The sequence below is a fragment of the Falco punctatus genome (assembly GCF_963210335.1).
Source record: "Falco punctatus genome assembly, chromosome: 6".
Classification (NCBI taxonomy): Eukaryota; Metazoa; Chordata; class Aves; order Falconiformes; family Falconidae; genus Falco; species Falco punctatus.
In genome coordinates this window covers 76,300,423-76,315,363 of record NC_137585.1, presented here as the reverse complement: position 1 = coordinate 76,315,363, position 14,941 = coordinate 76,300,423, and the positions used below count along the sequence as shown (strand labels likewise).

Below are 14,941 nucleotides of genomic sequence, written 5' to 3'. Positions count from 1 at the left end.
AGAAGAGGATGGCACAGCAGATATTATATGCAAATTATTAACCAATCACTGTACCTGGGAGTGTACAACCTTGTAATTTTTGTGCATAAATGTAAGGGTGAAACCTGCATAGGTGTGCTTGATTTGTGGAGACGCCACCGGGCACCCAGCACTGCAATAAAGGAGTGACTGCTGCTTAACACTGCATTGGTGTTCAGAGGTTGGATTCCCGATTTCAGTGATGCCTGGACTGAGCGCTGGCTAACAATTCCACTTCTGTTTTATGATCCATAATAATGTATATTTTGGGTAGGAGCATCAGGCATGAAGCAGAGTCTCTTTTTCTTTTTAACCTTCTGCTATCTTCTGGGAATATGCAGCTATTTATAATCCTGCCAGATGTTCCAAGGAGGATTTTTTGCAACATGTGTTCTTCCTCCATCGATAACTCTGCATGTAGAGTGTGGGAGCATCCCTGCAATCTGTACCAAGTTTTCTTGTTTCTTGACTTATCTCTTACTGTCATGGAGTCAAGTGTGTTCTTTTAAGCCAGTGCTGTTCATGCAGTGACTGTGAAGGACGGGAGAAGGCTCAGGCTCCCCAGTGCAGTAGCTCATGGTGCCAGGAGTCTAAGCAGCTTCATTTTCACTGCTACAGCACCAGTCCAGCTTCATATGATGCTGCAACACAAATAGAAACTTCCCTTTCCCCAAACAGCATTGTGTTCTCAGGCAGGAAGGGTGAAAAAAAGTGATTTCTGGACTCACCACCTACTTTTAATACACTTGCTGCATTGCAGATGATGAAGCCAGTTAGTATTATGTGGCTGCAAGTACCTAATCTGTGCAGGCTCATGAAATCTGTTCATTCACAATCTGCATGCTCTTTTCATTTAACACAGACTTCTCATGTGAGCTAAAACTTCATTTTAAAATCAGCTTTCGACAAAAAAGGCCAGTGAGAAATGGACTGGTTGGTGTATCACGAGAGGCATCTGTGTCTCAGCGTTTCCCAGAAGGTCTCCCCAGTTACCCGTTGCTTCGTGCAATGCCTCAGCATGCAGTTTTGCAGTTCAAGTAATACATAAGACAGTTCTTTTTAAAACGTAAGAAGCAAAGAAGTGGCTCTTCTGGTAGGTGAAATGGGTCAGCCATGTCTTTCAAATATTTCTAAGTGTTGGGTTAAATTCAGAAAGTTCACAAAAGAGCAAATCATAATTCACATTTTTCATATATGGTCCAGTGATAGGAGATGATTTGGAATACTTACAATTCAGGGTGCCCAACATGAAACATTAATGAATATTTAGACATTTCTGAGAATTCAATTTTTCTAGAATGTTGCAGAAAAGTGCCACATATCCATTTTTTTCCCCTTTTTTTTTTCTTTTTAAATCCAGACCGTGCTGATTATTTGGTGATACCAAAGCACATGGTAATTCAGCACAACTGAGTTTTTCTCTCCCTTCAATCAATGTAATACAGTAACATCACTGACATAGAAGATTAGCAAATTGCCACAGCATTCTTCTGAATTGCATTTTCATTTAAAAAATTATAAATCTTGTATAACAAGATTAGGATTTAAGTTCACTCCTGTGCAGACAGACCATGTTCTCCTGCAGGATTATCACTGTGACTGTAATACTACAGCACTAGCCATGAAGAAGCAAAGCTTTTGAAGGACTACAGAGAGAGGTGAGCAAACTTGAAAATAAATTGCATGACAGAAACTTTTAAAACTCCATTAACTGAGACAATTTACATATAACAAATATATACTTAACGGAAGTTATTTGTTGCTAATTCTCACAACACCTAAAGGAAGTGGTTATGAAAATCCAAGGTTTCTTCCATATTTTGCTTTGTTGCTATTGTGAGAATCTGGAGCTTAAAATTTAAGTGCCTTATAAATAAGTTTAATGAGATGCAGGGAAAGGAATCTTACAAGTTCAACCGAAATCATATAATTGACCATGTGATCAAGTCTCACTGGAGGCTAGAAAAAGCAATCGCATGTGATCTGGTTATTATTAAACTTGTAAATCTATTCTTATAAATGCTACGATGTGCTAGTATACATTAGTCATATCAAACTGACAACGTAATTCATTAAACCTTTGAAGAAAGCTCTCAAACTCAAAAAGAATTAATGAAAAATAGAAAGTAACATTTTACTAAGTTACAGCTTTTTACTTCATTCCTTACATGGATGAGCTGGACTTATTCATAAACTGCACTGACACATATTGTGATGCAAATTTGAAAAAAAAAAACTTTGGCTGGCAAAATAATTACAGTGTCCTGTTGGCCTGAAGGTGTAACAGCATGGAAATCTGCTTCAGGAAGCCAGAAAGTGAGCTTTCTCCTGATAGATGATTACAGACACTTTGGTAGCTAACTCCGGTGGTGAAGGTTTAATCCTTGCCTATTCTCAGACACAGCAGCAGCCACCACGTTTGAAGACACAGGCGCTGGGCATAGATAAGAACCTGGGACAATTCTTTGCTGGGAACATCAAGTCACTGGCCACATGTATCACTGCAGGGCATCAGGGTGAGACAAGACAGCCCTTGCCCCACTGTTATCCCTTTTCAGAAAGATGATAATATTACACCTTTCTTCTTTGAAAATGACTGATACATCTTTTGTCAAATCTGTCTGAGTCACACTTGTGCCTCTTGTTTGATTATTCCTGATTTAGTATTTTCTAGGTCAAGGCTATTTCACTGCCACTATGTGAGCTGTCACCAAAATGAGTTATATCTTCAATTACAGAAACACATGGGATATCACACCTTTTGTTCATACTTGATGTGGAAATGTTGTCAAGATTTAGTTGATCCTTACATGTTTCATTTCACCCTGAACTCCAGAAGAAAACTAGCATACTTCATCATACAATAACAGCATTTTGCTGGATGGCTTTCCACTTCTTTGCTCTAGAACTGGCATCTCTGTTTCTGGGAGACACTTTTGTTAGCGTTAGAAACTGTTTTACTAGATGCCAAGGATATATTCATACCTATCACAGCAACTCCTGCACATTCTTATTTCTCATCTGATGCTTGCATCTCCAGGACTCTCCATCACAGCCCTGTTTCACCACTCTGCCCAGCGTTCGCACTTGGCAAGCTCCCACTTTCTGCCTCCAAATATTCTTGTCTGCTACTCCCTAGAACCCCTCTGCTCTCCTCCTCCAGGGCCTGTTGCTGCCATCCATGCTGTTCCCCTCTGGGCTGCTGGGCTATTCCTGATTCAGACAGTAATTTGCACGTTAGAAGATACATAGTAGGCATAGCAGACCGTAGGATGTCTGCCACTGCTATACATCTTTTGCAGGAAGACGGAGACAGGAAAAGCAGCAAAGATATCTCTCTGATTACTAACTTCCACTGGAAGTAACAAAAACATAGAAACAAAGTGTATGAAATATATAAGGCTTCTGGAGTATTCTGTGAACATGTGACAACCCACCAGGACATACAATGTCTGCAGTGCTGGGCATTTCCTCCATGCCTGGATTCAAGAACTGCTGATGAAGCTGGGCTTTACTTGCCATGGCAGTCTTGGTAACAATGACAACTTAAAAATGAACAACTTTGACATATCAGTTTCTGAATTATGCTGGGTTGGAGTAGTGGTCAGCTTTCCTTTTGAGCCATAGCTGTATTTTGATCAAGATTAATTCAATATCGTGACTTGATTCATAAATAATTGATGCATCTGTTACACCGTTTTGCTTTTGATCTTTCCAGAATGAAATAGAATTCAACACATGTAGTGTCTTGAGACGTGTAAACAAAACTGTAGTACTGGCAGAACACATATTGACACAAAGGCAGGGCTTGGCAGCATTACTAGTTTCACAGAGAGAACAGTTACTGTACTTCAGAAGTTTGAAATCGTCAGCTGAAATGTCCTCAAATGAAAACTGTTTTTACTCATAGTTGAGAGAATTATTCTTGATAGAGTATCAGCAGACAATTTTTTTTTCTTTTAATTCTTCTGATCTTCTGTACGAAATACAAATTTTGCTCCCATCTCTATTTCAGCTCAGCAATACTAACTCTTTCTCTCTTCAAGTCAGTCCTCTTTTGTACAGAAGTAAAAATCACAGCCTCTCACATGAGTCCTCAGTGACTAAAAGTCATGCTGAGCTAAAAGGGTCTAAACAGAGTTCTTAACCTGCCTGGACTCTCCCCCTCTTTCTGGACTTTCTGGGACAACACTGCCATCCTGCTGGTCACCTGTAACCCAGGCACCACCATGGATCTCTGTTCTGAAATGATGTCTCTGTTCAGCACAGGACTTTTGCACATATAGCCCATCACCACACACACATCTCCACACTCTTTTAACACGAAATGTTGCCTGCATCTCTGATCAGGTGTCATGCTCTCAACCAAAATTGTCCTTCCAATCAGCACCACCTACACTTAAAAAGTTTTTTATAAATTTTCTTAAATACCAGCACAGCTATCTCTTTCCAATTCCTTCCTTAACACTGCCTTTTGTTATTATATATACCAAGGGGGGGGGGGGGGGGGGGAAGGAATAATTAGGCTTCTGCTACATTATGATTATGGCTTGTTCCGGTGATCAGCTTGATCTGTCTCCAGTTTGTCCGTCTCCAGTTTTTTGGACTGCAATCTCACACATAGACATAGGAACAGAATATATAGGTCATAATCATGAAGTATGTGATTATATCTTGAAATTAAGTAATATACAAAGATTCTGGGGGATTATGGGGGAAAGTAATCAAAACTAGCCTGTTGATTGTGAACTTCTTGCACACAGCTATAAAATAAGGGGCCAACAACTGCTGGACCTACAAATGGGGAATACCAAACAAAAGCTTGAAGGTGCAATATGATGCTCAGTGTATGGTATCGGTGAAATACTGCATGCATATTCAGAATTTATTTTTAAATACTCAGTTTTAACTATTAAAAGAATAAGCAAAGATGCTGTTTGCATGTCACAAGCAGAGGGTATGCCTGACTACAAAAGCATGCTAGTAAGTAAAGAGAAGAGAAAACTTTTCTAAGTGCAGAAATTCTCAAAGGCAGCACAGATTTTTCTTTAGATAAAAGCTGAGTATAGGTTGTATGGGTTAAGTACTAGAATGCTTTGAGAAAAACTACAGTAGTTAAAAATATTGACGAAGTAGCTAAAAGACATGAAGAAGAGAGAAGTCAGTCCTACATGGTCATTTATTGCTACCCAAAGGGTACTGTAAGGAAAAAATACCAAGGTTTGTACAGCTTTTCTCTCCAAATCATGTATTATTTATTGTAGATGAAAGAAAGCACAACACACTGGTGATAAATTCAATGAAAGATCTACTACCTAAAACTATCTTGCATTCCTTTGCTTATCACTTAACAAACAGACACCTTTTTATTAATATAGTGAATTAGAAATGGGAGACTGATACATTGTTACTCTTAGTCTTGTGGGTTAATTGCTTTCATTTTATGAGTAAATTATTTCAGCTCACTACAAACAGCAAACCAATTTTTTGCTTACTGTCATTAGCACTAATCAATAATTAATTAGGATTATTAAAAATTGTTAGCATGGAAATTTTCTCCTCTGCACTTATTTAAATGTCAACTTTATTTTGCTGGGAGGTTGGCATAAGACTGAGACAGCTGCACGGTCATGGAAAATAAGCTGCAGAAAAAGTTCAAGCTGAGAAGTAGATAGGATTTCTTATTAGTCTCAGTAAGCTGTCTATCTGCCCAGGGTGAAATTCAGCTTTTTTTTTTACTTTTATAGATTAAAATTGTGATATTAAAGTTTAGTCCACAAATGTGATGACTCAGTTGCTGCTTCCTCCTGCAGCCTCGATATTTAGTTGATTTTCTATTTAAAGATTAAATTCATTTTCAATTCAACATTGACAAAAATGTGTTGGGATCTATCTCTCATAATTTACTGGAAGCTAGCAAAAAAAACCCCACAGGAATGATATTACTGTGGCTATGAAAGCAACTGACTCAACCACTTTTAAAATAATACCAAGCCCAGATGAAAGAAAACTGGCTCACAGTGGATGCTTCAGCAGTTACATGTCCAATTTAAGGAAAGGAAAAGTCTCCCAACAGATTGTGCTCCCTGGGATTGTGATTCCTGCATCGCAGATGATGTCATGGGAGATTAAAAAAAAAACACTTTAAAGTTTCTAGGACGTCATGTCCCAGCACAGAAGGCTCTGTAACTGGGTAAAGTTGTAAACCAAGACTGTCAGCAATCTCTGTTTAAGGTACCCGAGGATATGGGCAAAGATAAAAGCAGCGCGTTACTTCTTGGCACTATGGGGAGTTTAATATAGGTGAAAACAACTTCAGGTTTGCTTTAATTTACACTGGGATCTAGAAAGCTCCTGTATGAACCTACAGCTGAGGGAATGCAGCTAACCTAGAATTAATGATGGAGTTAATGAAAGTGTTACGAGTCTCTAACAAAGTGTCTGTGTAAACTGCCTGTGGTGGTACCCCAGTGGAAACCACGTGATTCAGTCGATGTGATGTGCAGCCCTTACCCCGCCCCAGCACTGCTACATGTATCTGCATTGGAGTAGTAATGACCAGATGCCATGGTTTTGGTTCAAATGACCAATGAGAAATTGGGATTACAGGTTTTTCTTATAAAAAAATGCATATAGAGTGACATTAGTCATTAGCTACTCTCCCCACCTGGATCTGCATATTTAATTTTGGTTCGTTTCATGTTAATTGAGGTGCCTTACCTTGCTGCCAGTCCACTGAACAGCCATGTCTTTTTCCATGTTGTATCTTAGGAGTGAGAGAATGGCAATTCCTTTTTAAAGTAAAACATGGCCACCAAACATGTTTTTTAGAAGTGCCAGTGTCCCACTTCAATACTCCGAACTATCACAAGCTTTAATGGGCAGAACTATTCCTTTTTAGTACACTCCTGACACATACACACATGAATACATACTCACATACGTGTATATACTCATATGCTCATAGTATAAATACGAGTGGTATAATAATTGCCTTTGATTAACTTCTGAGACAATGCTACACTGGGCTGAATGAAAGAGAGAATTAAAACACTGACCTACAACTGAAAAATACATTTTCGCTGTTAAAAAGTACATTCCTTGTCTGTAGGCCAATGCTTTGGCAGAGCACAAGTCCCCACCAAACAGCTTACAACCTCTGTCTTTGTACATAACACAGCACTCTGGCATTTTCCCTGTTCCAGGCAACAGTGATGTGGGCTGAGTCGCATTACATTGACTGGTTGCATCATCCCATTTTTATGGCTATAGCAAGGATATCCTCACATGATACTCAGCTTCCACCTGTGTCACGTGGTTCAGCTTTCACACGTTACATTTCTAGCAACTTCAGACATTAAAACAATGTGTGAAGCTATCTTCATCAATTGCGAATGGGTGATCTTCCTTTACAACGATGTGGTACCTTGTCAATATTTCCACTACCAGATTAGTAGGAGAATATGCATGGAGTCATGTTAACTATGTTTGGAGAAACCTGGCAAACGTTGCTGCATTTCACAGCAGAAACTTGGGAATTCCCATCAGCGAGCCATATAGACCAGGAAGACTTGGAGACGCAGGTTACCACCCTAACTTCTGCCAGAAAGTATTGCAGAGCAAAAAGTGCTGCAGTATTGTGAAAGGGAAACATCTCCAACCATGGCAATCAGTTCAGATACAGCTTTGCTTCAAGGCTTCTCTGGTGCATGGTGGGGTACAAACTCAAAGAGGAATGTTTCCTTTGGTGGGGGCATTCCTGCTTGTTTTCAATAAACTTCTACATAGCTAGTACATAAATACAGAAATTGTTCTATAGATACATTTGAAATTGGCAAGTGGATAAAAAAATGAAATTGGCAGGAACGGCTGGGCTGACGGAGACACTCACACATGTATGCAACGCAAAACCGGATTGTAAAGTGAGCTGTATTAGGAAATTTTATTACCTCTCTGTGACACCAAACGGCTGAGCAATATGTCTTCATCTCATTTCACTGATGGGCACATCGGTAAGTACTCTACTGCAGATCTGGAGCAGTAATTTTCCCTGGGCAGTTGCATACTTTGATATTTTAGGAAGTAAGCAAAGTAAGGCATTACAAATAATGTCATGAAATGGAACATTCCTTTAATTTATGACTCATTAATATGCAGATATATGCTTAGTCTTTTGAAACTTTGCAATGAAAATCATAACGAAATAGAATTGGGGAAATATGACAGCAAGAAGACTCACTTCCATCTTCACAGGTTAGCTGAGACAAATATTTCCTTTTTTGAACTACAGATAACAATATTTAGGTGGCCAAATGGCTGTTTAGCGGCAGATGCAGAATAACAAAGGTGTTTTCAGATAAAGGTGACTGTATTCTAACACATAACTAGAGAAATCTCTAGATGCTTGCTGGTGATTTGCTTAAATTTTGCATGCCATAAAAACTATGCTTTATACTGATTCTGAAAGAGGATTGGTAAGTCACTAACATGTCCAATGCAGTCTCACAAAAAAAAGTACATTTTTCTGCAGCACATACATAAATTCCAGCTATGGAAACTCATTAAGTCCAAACTCAGATGCTTAATTAATTCAGTCTAAGTTCAGGCATTTAGGCAAGTAAACCAAGAATTTCCAGGTAGAACTAACTTCAGGTAGAACTGGCATCACTTTGGTATGACTTTCATAACCTGAATATATATTGATAAATAAAAGGGCTTGGTTACATATATGTAGTGACATTCATCTCCCTTAGACCTCCTGATTTATAAACAGTATAACGTAACTTACAAAAACTTGGCAGTTTTGTATGCAAAAATGATACACTTTTGGTAAAGCATTCTCTGTGAGGGGTATGTACATTACTGCAATCTGCTACATACCTTCTTAAGAGAAATACACATACTAATTAATACACTGATTTAACTGAGGATGTTGGTGCTAGGACATCATTTTCCCAGAAAAATAAAATGGAAAATAAACAGTGTCTAAAATTAATTGAAATGTAATTGAAAATTAAACTATCTACAGTGTGAATTGACTTTGTTTATTGGGAGTTTGTAAAATTATATTTATTTTCTCTCCTCACCTTTAATAGATTGCTCCCCTTGAGGCCTGAATTCTAAGTAATATGTTATGATACTATGCGACAGGCTTAGCTGTCACTGAAACAGCAGTGTTTGACTACGGTAATATTTTTATCAAATCTTGTTTGGAGATCTCAAACTTTAGATGGTTTGTCATATTTCTGTCTGCAAAATCCTCTACATTAGATACTATGGGAGTATTTCATCCAAAGAATTACTGTTTTTCATATTAATGAGTTATAAATGAGAGCTTAATTACCACTAATTGCTTGAAAATCCACTGTCAGTGATTATAATCACGAACGATTAGATTGTTAAACATTCATCTTTGTCTATCTTTAGCAAAATTAATGAGAAATTAGGGATCAGATCCTCAGTTTCTGATCCTACAGCTAAGTGCCAGTGGATGAGAAGCGCGGCTGGCCGTGAGCGGTGCCAGGTCACCTCTGCTGTTACCCCCTGGCAGCAGCACAGGGGCTGACTGGGAGATAGCAAAAGACGTGAAAGGAATATATTGCACTCCTGCAATCTACAGCCCACAGAAACGTCTCCAGGGACTACTTTTCCTGATGGGACTCAGAGTCTTTCGGTCCAAATCTTCCGTTAGAAAGCCTAACTTGTTCCTTGTTTCAATATGGTATTGGGAGAGCCCATACCCTGAGGGCACTGAACAACTTCTTGCAGTTACAAGTGCAATGTGGGCACAGACTGATCTACCTCTCTGTGACTTCACTTGACATTAAGTAATAATTGTTAGGCTTCTGGTGGGCATTTAAAATGTGTTCGTTATGCACCTGGCCACCTTCCTACAGCTGGTGCATAGAGCTACTACCTTCCCCAGAACTGCCTGCAGCAGAGTAGATGTATTTCAGATAGACCAGAGTTATCTGGTGCAACATACTTGTGCCCTTCAAATGTACTTTCAGTATGTATTTAAATATGCATTTTTTAAACAACCCACTTGCAAAATGATACCAATTGGACTGTCAGGTTTCCATCTGCATAAACGTTACAGAGTTTGCTTTTATTAGTGTATTTTACTGAAGTTTGTGAACCTCCTTATTGCAGTATTTACTTAAAATATTTATTTGCTTTGTTACAACCTTGTCCTTTAGTTTAAGCAGCTCTTCACCCCTTTGTTGTCTATTCTTCAGAAAAGTTCACATCCCACCCTTATTTAGGATGTGTCAGATAACCATTAGCAGATAAAGCTGAAACCATTGTAGAAATTACTGCAGTTATCTTTTCTTTTTCATTGTTTAAGGTTAGTTCCTCTACCACAGTGTGCACAATGAACCAGTTGAAATCTCTTCATCCACTTCAAAGAAAAATCACCCAGTTTGTACTTTAAATAATCTCCACCTGGGAACTGGAGTTAAATGGATGACTTGTATAGAGGCAGATGATGAGACTACCTTGTAGCGATGTAGTGATGACACTGGCTTGGCTGAAAGAGCTGTATCATCCAACAAGGCAGAAAACTTGGTTGCAGTAATTTCTTAACCACCTCAATGATGCTTTTAAGAGAACATCTTTCCAGACCAATAATTTCTTATCTCCCTGCTCTTTGTCAGAGCCCTGTTCTGCACCTCTGTCAGCTTGAATTGACTTTTTTTGAATAGGAAGAGTCTGCTATGTAATAATCCACACGCAGTCTCAATAGCATCCTGCACAATGGCATTTCTGGTAAAATGTGTCTTGGAAAGACTGAGAGAAATAAAAAAATAAAGCATATATTCTATGTACATAATTCTTTCACTATAGTTCCACATTCATACATAATCTACATAGAATATGTAAGTTTTCTATACACAGTTCTATGTATATATGTACGTATAGTACTACATGTATAAATTGAAGAATCTAATCCTGTAACTCACTTAGAGCACACGTTTGTAAGCTTAAGGAATGAGGAATTCCAGTGATTTGAATGAGATGAGTGTATTACATTTTATACTTAACAGATTGTTGCTGAACTGGAGCTATGGATAAGAAAACTTAAATGAAAATTAATCACTACTTGTACTGAAAATAAGTTTGACAAACAAAAAAGTATTAATATAAAATACCTGACTATAAACACAATGTGAAAGGATTCTCTTCTGCTGTTATATGCAAGTTTCAAACCTCAGTTTACTGTTTGCTTTCTCATTTTGAATGTATTTGATATGTAAGCAACTCATAGCCAGAACAAGATGAAGACATCTGACAGCTTAGTATAAAGAAATCATTTAAAGCTGTGCAGAAATGCATATTGAGTAACAACATAAATTAAAATTGAGGTTGATGAAAGATGTAAACTAAAACGTTATACACACCACATAACCAGCCAGATACTTAGGCATGAATCCTATCTCTAGCAACTGCTACTTAAAAGAGTTTTGACCTCCTGAATGAAAATAAAAAATCACACTTACTAAATTTAAACAATTTTACTGGAAAGTAGAGATTTCCTATAGGAATATATGGACACATATGTTAAATTCAACAAAGGCAAGTGCAAGGTCCTGCACCTGGGGAGGAATAACCCCATGCACCAGTACAGGCTGGGGCTGACCTGCTGGGAGGCAGCTCTGTGGGGAAGGACCTGGGAGCCCTGGTGGGCAGCAAGTTGCCATGAGCCAGTGGTGTGCCCTGGTGGCCAACAGGTCCTGGGGGGCATCAGGAGGAGCGTGGCCAGCAGGGCGAGGGAGGTGATCCTGCCCCTCTGCTCTGCCCTGGTGAGGCTGCACCTGGAGTGCTGTGTCTGGTGCTGGGCATCCCAGTTACAGAGAGGCAGGGAGCTACTGGGGAGGGGCCAGCGCAGGGCTACGGAGGTGAGTAGGGAGCTGGAGCATCTCCCTTATGAGGAAAGGCTGAGGGAGCTGGGACTGTTTCACCTGGGGAAAAGAAGACCTGGAGGGGATCTTATCCATGCATACAAATGCCTTAATGGCGAGTGCCAAGAGGACGGGGCCAGGCTCTTTTCGGTGATGCCCAGCGACAGGACAAGGGGCAACAGGCACAAACTGCAGCACAGGGAGTTCCACCTGAAAACTTTACCCTGAGGGTGACAGAGCACTGGAACAGGCCACCCAGGGAGGCTGTGGAGTCTCCTTCTCTCGAGGCGTTCAAAACCCACCTAGACGTTAACTCTGTGCAACCTGCTCTCGGAGGAGCTGCTTTAGCAGGGGTTGGACTAGATGATCTCCAGAGGCCCCTTCCAACCCCAACCATTCTGTGACAGTGATTCTGTGACACTGATAGGCCTGAGAAACTGGACAGAACTGTTCAACAGTCTTCAGTAACAGCTTTTCATCTACAAATTTAAGAGTCCAGGATTCTGTATTACTTACTTCAGGTCAGTCCTGCAAAAACAGCATTATAGTCCCTCCATTTCCATCAATACTCATATTCTTAATAATTTTAAATTATTAAAGCTATACATATATTTATTTTTCACTTTTTACCTCATGATAATAATGGTGCCACTTTGGATTAATAAGCAGAATTATTACTGGGTATTTTGTTTGAATTCCAGACTTGAAGCTAAATGAGACAGTAGTGGTGGTCCCACTCAGTTAATAAGCAGGCTTTTGGAAGCAAGGCTGCAATTACTGAAGTAGCTATTTTTTGGTTTGGTCTAATTTCAGCTGGACTGGTTCCCTGAGCTAGCTCTCTTCATAACCACGCAAATCCTAGACCAGAAAATGAGTAGAAGTGGGGGTTGAACAGGGAGAGTGAGACTCTTCAAGGCGATACGGATTTATGTTGTGTTGAAGTGACCCTAGGAGGGACTGCAGCCTCACAGAGTCACTAAAGTGAAAACTTTTTTAAAGACTGATCTCTCATTTTAGGATTCTTGCTCAACTCAAAGCCAAATTTCAGATTTGCTCAGTAGTAATCCATAGAACATGCAAATTCTGAACCTCACTAAGAACTGCTTCCAAAGTATTTCATTTCAGCTCCCACACAGCCTATACAAAACATGGATTTTCTGAGACTCCTTGCAGTTAATTATATATATATATATTTTTTTTTTTTTTTCTGAAAGATGGCCTATCTGTACACAGAGAAATCTGCCCCAACAGATTCCACGGTTTCAAAAGCTAGAAAAAAGTATTTCACTCTGTTGGAAAGCATATGCCTTGATACGATGCTTTAAAATGTACCTATAATTCCAAATTAAGATTTTTTAACAAGAAGTGGACTAAATTAGCCTACTACATACTAAAACTTCTGCTCACTTATATGCAAATCCAGTAACATTAAAACCAATTTCATTTTATTAGTATGCTTTGGCAAAACTGTGATGAATAACAGGCCATTTGAAAAAACAAGGCTGTATACAAACTGGTATATATAAACATAAATCCGAATCAGCTGCATCTTTTTCTGCTACTCTTTCCCTAGCTCCATTCAGAATAGTTTTAGTCCATTAATTTACAATATATAGCTAAATCTGAAACTCTGTTTAGGCCAAGCTATGATGATTGTGCATGCACCCATATGTATATAAATAGAAAACCTGACTGGTAAAAAGAAACCATGCCTGATTCACACAACTTTTATTTACTTATTTAAATATTTCACCCAGCTCAGACCCCACAGAGAGAATATCACTTTAGCCTTCATAGCCCAGGATGCAGTAGTCATTTATCCCTCTAATACGAAGTGCAACAATTATGCATAATATAACTTTAACTGTAAATTGGACGTATTGTTGTGCATTTTAGAGTGCCATTCGCAAAATTTGACCAGAGCGAAGGCTCCACTGTTGCAGATTGTCTTAGTGATTTACTGAATCTTTCTATATTTTGTGTTTGTGAAAGTTATAGAAAGATCTTGATTTTAAAGAGTTAACCTCCATGTTAGCTATGCTGCTTGTTATCCAAGACTGTCTTACTTGAAGTTCCTATTCTATAGACCATAATAACCTTAGTCCTTAATCTTTAGACCATAACCAGAGCGTCTAGGTTCTATTGTGTATAGGTTGAGTTATTGGACAACTCGGCAAGGCAGATATCTAGCCGTCCAACCTGGCAACAAAACTTACTTTTAAGGTGTCCTGAAGTGAACTACCTTCTTTATAATACTAAAAAATACATCCATAGGTCAAGACAACCCTTGCCCAGGTGAAGACCCTTCCCCTGCGCAAGCGTAGTAACAGAAGAGGATGGCACAGCAGATATTATATGCAAATTACTAACCAATCACTGTACCTGGGAGTGTACGACCTTGTAATTTTTTGTGCATAAATGTAAGGCTGAAACCTGCATAGGTGTGCTTGATTTGTGGAGATGCCACCGAGCACCCAGCACTGCAATAAAGGAGTGACTGCTGCTTAACACTGCATTGGTGTTCAGAGGCTGGATTCCCGATTTCAGTGACACCACAGCCATGCCTTTAAGCTGTGTTCTGTGTTAGTATGTATCAATTACGCACACAATTTCTCCACGGCTTTCTTTCAGTCGCTTCTCTACCTGTAACATTTATTTTCCCGGTGTGCAGAGGGGACAGGCCCAAGGCCTCCTGCCTCCCCCTGCCAGCCCCTCACACCAGGCACCCTGCAGCCCACACCCAGCCCTGCACGAACAGCCACCACGGCCACCGCACGCCATTCCGTGTCCCCTAAAGGCCGTCCTGTGTCCCCTACAGGAGGTGGCTGGAGTTCAACGTAGCCACTGCCGCACCTGCCACCTCCTCCTGGCTCGAGGCCCCAGGTCCAGGCCTGACCCCCGGGGGCAGCGCGGCCCCCCTCCCAGCGACACTAGGCTCCCTACGGCAACACCACCACCTCTCCCCGGCGGAACTGCTGCCAAGCAGCCTAAAACGCAGCTCCAGACACCTACGCCAGGGA

General features: G+C 39.8%; 1 protein-coding gene across 5 annotated transcripts in view; it reads right to left on the bottom strand.

The window, feature by feature from the left end:
• The window catches only part of LHFPL3 (LHFPL tetraspan subfamily member 3), a 323,142-nt gene extending 308,201 nt beyond the window's left edge, over positions 1 to 14,941 (bottom strand). For all 5 annotated transcript variants that reach the window (XM_080392001.1, XM_080392003.1, XM_080392000.1 and 2 more), the window contains exon 1: positions 1 to 14,941. This exon is cut by the window's left edge and continues 55,066 nt beyond it. The gene's annotated coding sequence lies outside the window, so the exon portion shown is untranslated.